The 7370-nt window shown below is 31.3% G+C and overlaps 1 long non-coding RNA gene across 1 annotated transcript; it reads left to right on the top strand.

Annotated features, from left to right (window-relative positions):
• The first annotated feature begins 4311 nt into the window (after positions 1 to 4311).
• On the top strand, positions 4312 to 5405 carry LOC131164795 (uncharacterized). The gene is made up of 2 exons (XR_009139350.1): positions 4312 to 4672; positions 4958 to 5405. It is a non-coding gene; the product is annotated as an uncharacterized LOC131164795 (long non-coding RNA).
• The last annotated feature ends 1965 nt before the right edge of the window (positions 5406 to 7370 follow it).

Here is a 7370-nt window from a genome sequence, read left to right on the forward strand (position 1 = left end):
TTGCCTGCCATTGCCTTCATGATTGCTTACTATTTCCGCTGCCATTTGATTGAATGCTAATGAAAGTGTTTCGTGGATGAATGTTGGTAAACGATAGATTGGCTAGTTAAACAAGAGTGCTTTAGCTAGCGCCGCACGACCCTTTTCACAACGGTGTGAAAATAGTCAGACCGTGATGCCATGTTAATGTGTTGTAAACTTAAACCTTGTGACACCTACCACAGTCAATAACTAATACTTAAGAATTTTACCCCCCAAAAAAAGGCTAATTATGAAAGACTGTGTATTTTCAAACATTTTGGTGTTCAAAACTTAAGACATCTTTGTTGGAAGTCTTGAGTTCAAATTTTAAAAGGGGTCGGAATGAAAATGGAATGGGAGATGGGTTACCTCCTGCTATGTAGCACAAACCTAGCTAGTATAAACTTCCAATAAATCAAAAAAATCACATATACAATTAGATGAATTCAAAATTAGCTTGTAATAGAATGATAATTATCAAGTTTTTTTGTTAATAAAATATTTACATTATATTTGGACTATACAACGAGAAATAATACATTATCCCTCTCATATTCTTGCATACTAAATTAAAATTTTAGACTTGATAAAGTCACTAAAATCAAACATCAAGCATCAGGTAAGACTTTTGACTGTAAACTTATTTTAAAAGAAAATAATAATAATTAGGACTTCTACGGCTCTCTCTTTGTACCACAAGCGTTGACCTTATAAATCATATCTTATTTTGATCATGACAAATACTTTGATATTTAATGTTTGTCAAGTTTGTGTACAAGATCAATTGGCAGTATCATATACTGCACACAACCTTGAAGAAAATGAAGACTCGACATATTTATTTGTTGTAACTTATATTTCATTTATTTGGGTCTGTAACATTAATTATCTATCGGTCTGTGATAATTAATGCATTTCTTGTATGGTAGGGACTATAAGCTCAAGATCATAGATGCACCTTAGGGATCACCCTTCACATATACTATCTGGGGAATCAACTAAATTGAATCAAAACTTAAAGGGCTAAATTAGTAAGGTTTCGGGTGACCAAACCTTGGTGTTCAAAACACCTCGGTCGACCAAACCGTTGACTGGTCAGCGCATTGACCTGACTTTGGGCGACCGAATCCTAAAGGACTTCACCATCCTTGATCGACCGAATATATTACCTTGACCTTTCCAACAACTCGGGCTCCTGAACTCTACATTCAAAATACCCTCGGGTGACCGAACATGCAAGTTCGGCTAACCGAACTTAAGACTAGGCGACCGAACCTCGAACAGTTTGGAAATCGCATTGGTTCAGCCACTCGAAGTTTTCACCGGGCACCCGAACTTTAAAATTATCTTTTCCTATTGTGAGTGTTTGGGACACCGAACCTAGAGTCCGGGCAACCGAAACTCTTGGGTTGATTAATTTTTAACCGTGGTAACTTGGGTTAATTAAGGGTAAATTGGTTTTAAAATTGATTAAACAAATTTAATAATACCCTTTGTATCATAACAGTTATGTTTTTGTTGAAGGATATATATATATACCTTCATTTGCAAAAATTATTGGGTGATTAGAGATTTAAATAGCTAAAATTTCCTCTAAAATTTTGAGAGCTCTATTTTCCCATACTAAGCCAAATACTCCTCCATTGATCATTCTATTGAGAAATCTTTTTGAGTGAGAGTATCTTGAGAGATCCTACACTGCTTAAACTCTCTATGTTGTGTTGATTGTTGATTTTTTAGAAAAAAATTAAGCCAAAAATTTTCCTTATAGATTTAGTTCATAAATTTATTGGGTGGGAAAATCTTACTAACTTGTGAGTCTTTACATTTTGACTGTAAGACTCTTAAGTTTATCTTATGTTGTGAAGCAAATATTTTTGACAAGCTTGTTTTACAAATATCTCTTATGCTTAATATTTTCGAAAATCATTTTTGAGATATTTGATCATTCTATTGAAAATCTTTGAAACCCTATTTGTGATTGAGATATATTTATATATATTATTTCAAAGATCGATTGATAATACACTTTTGCACTTGATTGCTTAGTGACATTAACTTGAGTGTTATTGCACACATATTTGCACTGAACTTATAGTTCCTATATGTTTGAGGTGCATTGATTAGTCCTTGTGCATAATAGTACATATATGCTTGTGTAAGAAACATTTGTTTGTACGTAAATTTGTTATATCTTTTAAATTCCAGGCGTGGGCCTGAAGAGGGAGACTTACTCTAGTAAAAGTCTCAGATTGGTTTTGACCCCGTTAGAAAAGGTAGGTGCACCATCCTGGTAAGGTGTTGTAACCGGTGCCACTCCACTCGTTAAGTGAGATATAGTGGTAATCCTCATATTTGCGAACTGAGGCGGAAACATAGGCAGTATTGGTCGAACCCCAATAACATATCGTGTGTGCACTGTTTATATTTCTGCAATTTATATTCTTACACGTGTATGTTATAGTGTGAATGTTGCGTATGATTTAATTTCTGTATCTTACTTTTATCTGCTCATTTGAGTTTATGTGTATATAGACAGACTCTAAGTTGAGTATTACTGCTGTCAGATTAGTTGAATTTAGGAAGAATTTTTTAAATACCCAATTCATTCCCTTCTTGAGAATACACCAAAATCAACAAGTGTCTTTAAGTTCCAACATAATAATGTTTCTTTATATATTTTGTATAAAAGAGGAGAAGAAAACTCTAACCTCTAATAAAGTTAATCATCCCTTTATTAGAGTTTTGCAACTAGAAGCATGACAATCTAAACTCATTGTCGGATTAAGTTTTATGCTTAACCTAAAAAATTATAAAATTAGTCAAATTTAGTAAGACTTGAATTCACCCGCAAGCTTGGATGACCTAAGCCAGTTCGATTTTATTCACATTTACTTTTTTTTTTAAAAAAATTTTACCATTTAGTTTCCGTAGCCATTTATATATTTACTCTCTGCAGTAAAATAATAATAATAATAATAAAAATCAAGGCTATATAAGCTCTAACCCCTATTGCATTCTCCATTTCCCCATCCTCATTTGGAGTTTTTTTACAAAAATATTAAGGAAAAAAAAACAAAAAACACAAATATAAAGAAAATGGGAAAAAAATATGGAAATATACTCAACCGATTTTTTGGGGCTTTAAAAATAAAATAAAAAGCTTGCACAGAAATCTGAGCACGAAAAAAATAAAAATAAAAAACTGAGAAGAGTCGGTTCTCGAGAGACACACACAAAAAGCTTTCTTGCCTACATTTAAGAGTATAAAATATGAATTTTAAATTTGTATATTTGCAGCTTTGTAAAAAAATATAATATAAAATCATATTAACTCTTTTTTTTAAAGAATTTTTTTAGAAAACCTCTCTATGTAAAAAGTAAATTAATTTTTATTTAAAAAAAAAAATATAATTTCACATAAATTTTTATGGTTCTATTTTAATAGGAAGAGTACAATACCCTCTACGTAAAGTAATTTAATAAAATAAATTAGTTTTTAAGATTTTAAAAAACATTTACAATTTTCATTATCTTTCAAACTCCACATTTCTTAAAAAAATATAATATAAAATTATATTAATTATTTAAAAAAAAAAAACTTGAGTCCCATATGTGTAAAAGACATTGTAAAAAAACTATTTTATATATGATTTTTTTTATTTTAAAATTATATAAAATAGTCTTTGATAATATATATTTTCTTGATTTGAATCTGCATTTGTGTCAATTTAAAAGAATTAATATGATTTTATATTATATATTTGTACAAACTTGCAAAAATATAAATTTAAAATTCATATTTTATGTTCTCAAATTTAAGCAATAAATATTAAATTTTAAAACTTTCCTATATAAATTTACTCATGTTTGGTATATTAAAATAAAAAATAATAGAAGTAGAATGAAATAATGAAATGGAAGAAAAGTATAATGAAATAAAAAAAAATTATAACAAATATATATATATATATATATATATATATATAAAATTACATAGACCAATTTAGTTTTATTTAAGTAAGACATCATTTTTTGCCTTAATATTACTAAAAGTAAATTATTTCAAATTTTTTTATTATTGTATTCATTTTTATACAATATTTTGAAATTAAAAAATTAACTTACTTTTTTTTAATTCATTTAAAAATAAATAAAATGTAAAAAATATTTTTAGTATTAAATGACACTTAAAATTATATTTTTTATTTACAAATTTTTTTATAAATCTTAAAATTTGAAAAATAATATATATTTTATTATTATTTAAATTTTAAAAAAACTTTCAAGTGGGATTTGATCGCGGGTAGGCGAATCCATTTTCTGCATATTTGTGTTTTTTGTTTTTCTTAATATTTCCGTAAAACACTCCAAAGACGAAAGACTAACGGAACTTCGCGGTGGGTGGACGGCGGTCGATGGTGAGCTGGAGGGCCGGAGGAGACAGGAATGTGATGTCGGAAGGCGGCAAACCCAACCGAAAGGCGGAAGTTCCATTGGGTGTGGGAGCAGTAAGAAAGGGTTTTAGGGGAAGCGAGGACGCCATAATGTTGTTCGACGTTTTGTCACAGAGAAGAAGAAAGTTGGAGAAAGCGAGGAACTAGAAGATCCTACATATCCTCTCTATGTAATGTAAATTGTGTGAAATAAGGTGAAGTAGGACAGATTTCTGTGCAAATTGTCGCCATTTATTTATTATTGTGATGGAGGCTTTTGATTTAATGCTTAATAAATGCTTTCAAATTGCTAAACGGTGTTCACTTGGCTCGGAATAATGAAGATATCATCATTTTCCACTTATTCTTTGCTGATGACACTCTCTTTCTTTGTAGGAGTAATAAGCCTGAATTTATATGACTTATAGCGATTTTTCTTTGTTTTGAGGCTATGTTAGGCTTGATCAATTTGACCAAAAATAATCTATTTCTTTCTGTAGTTGTGGCCAACTTGAACTCTTTCACCAACATCCTTAAATGCAAAGTGGGTGCTCTTCCATCTACCTATTTGGAACTCCTCTTGGAAGTCAAAGCAAATTCAACCAAGATGCAGGACTTGGTTATTATAAGAGTGGAGACAAAGCTTGCTAAATGGAAAGCAAATTATTTATCATTGGGTGGCAGGTTGATTCTAATTAAATTTGTTTGCTCTAGCCAATTCACCCACTTGCTATGCTCTCCTCATTATTTCGGCTTCTATGGCTAATGGAATTTAAAAACTTCAAAGAAACTTCATCTGGAGAAGCAACTCTGATTTTTTCAAATTCCCTCTCATTAAATGGAGTAACCTTTCTCCTGTAATTTCAAATGGCGATCTTGGCATCAGAAATTTGAGAATAATGAATTGGGCGTTGCCCACCAAATGGAATTGGAGATTTTGTAAAGAAACCGGTAGTATTTGGAGATGCTTGATCTGCATTAATTACAGGTACGATATGGAATCCTCAAAACACAAAAATAACATCTGCACTCAAGGTTGGAGTACATGGAAAGGCATTATAAACAGTAGTGACATTTTTGGGACCCTGCTTCTATCACCATAAGAAATGGGCATAAGACCTATCTTCGGTTGGATAGATTGGTTGAGGGATTCTAGGCTGATGAATCATTTTCCCAATGTGGAGATTCGGAAAATAGAAGTAATAAAAATAATAAAGAAAAAGGAAAATTGGTTTGGTGCAATGCCAAACCGTCGATGGTTTGGAGAACTTAGAGAAAGCCGTCAACAGTTTTGAGTTATCGAAAGCCAATAAAGGTAAAAACAGGTTGGTTAAAAACCAAACCGTCGACGGTTTCCTTTGAGCCAGTAGCCTATAAATAGGATTAAGGTTCATTTATTTTAGAAATTTATTTTTCTCTCTCTTAGCTGCGACCTCTCTCTCTCTCTCTCTCTCTCTCTCTTCAATTTCTCCCCAAGAACTCAGCTAAATTGACGATCAAACGTCATTTTAGGATCCCGGCTTCAATTTTTAGCAGATTAACTGGAGTGGATTCGTGGTTTGAGTATACTAGGCATCACTTCAGGAATAAGGTAAGGGAAATAGATTATGTCAGGTATTTTTAAAACATTTAACCGATTAAATTGTAATATGAGATTACAGGGTATATATATATGTTTTTTCTGGATATTCTGGTATATGGAAATGGGGATTTTGAATTATGATTATTATAGGTATATATTTTTGGGAAAATGGGTGTATTGAGTTGATTAAATCCTAGAAGGTGATGATACTTTTAATTTTCATCAAAATATACATATTTTCCAGGCAGTTGTTAAATTAAGAATTATCAACCAAATTGTGTGGCATGAGTATATACCGATTTTAGAAAATGTTGTAAAAATAATGGAATTATGATATGAGTATAGATGGTTGTGTGCCGAGTACAGATGGTTGTGTGCCAATTACAGATGGTTGTGTATCGATTATAGACAGTTTTGTGTCGATTATAGATGGCTGTGTGCTGAGTTATGAAATAATGGTTTTATAAAGAGTTATGAAATGAAAGATTTTATACAGAATTGTAATTATATGAGATTTTATACAAATTTATGAAAATGTAATAATGTTACCATTTGACTATATGAAATGGATCATATGGTAATAGAACCCTGATGGATTGGTTCAGATTGAAAGCATGGTAGTGTAGCTATTATGATAGTCAGTGCAACCACACTATTTAGAAAAAGTGTTGGTAACGGAAGTTGATTTGGCCTGCAAAGAGACGTTGATCGTGCTTGGGTCCGAACTAGGCTACGATAGGCATATCGTACTACAGACGTGTTAAATTTGACTTAACCTGATGGTAGGCCAACCATGGTTAAGTCCCGCCTTCAGACCGCACAACCCAATCATGTGAGGATATTACATGATGATGTATAATCGTTCATTAAGGGAAAGTTCCTTATGTATATATGTATATGATGTTTCATTTATTGCAGAGAATTATGTATATGATACAGTATGTTTTGAAAAGGAAATATGTTTTTTCAAATATATACATAAGTGTGAGTACAAATTTACATGTTTTATCAGTTGAAAGTTAATTATTTAATGAATGTGTTTTTGGAATATTAAAACTCATGTTGTCACACACTGATAATTATTTATTCTGTCTTATTGAGATGTGTCTCACTCTTATAGTTTCTAACATTTTAGGAAATCCCATAAATTAAGCCTAAAGTGCTCCAGGGTAGGGCTGATTAGAGTTTGTTTTGGGTAAGTTTTTGTGAGACACAGTTATGTAAATGGGTATACTTAGTGTTTCGAGGGATGTATTTATGGATTTGTCGGGAAATATGTGTAATGACCCGAGAATTTAAATAATTAGAAAATATGATAAATGAAATGGATT

The sequence above is a fragment of the Malania oleifera genome, chromosome 9, assembly GCF_029873635.1.
Source record: "Malania oleifera isolate guangnan ecotype guangnan chromosome 9, ASM2987363v1, whole genome shotgun sequence".
Classification (NCBI taxonomy): domain Eukaryota; kingdom Viridiplantae; phylum Streptophyta; class Magnoliopsida; order Santalales; family Ximeniaceae; genus Malania; species Malania oleifera.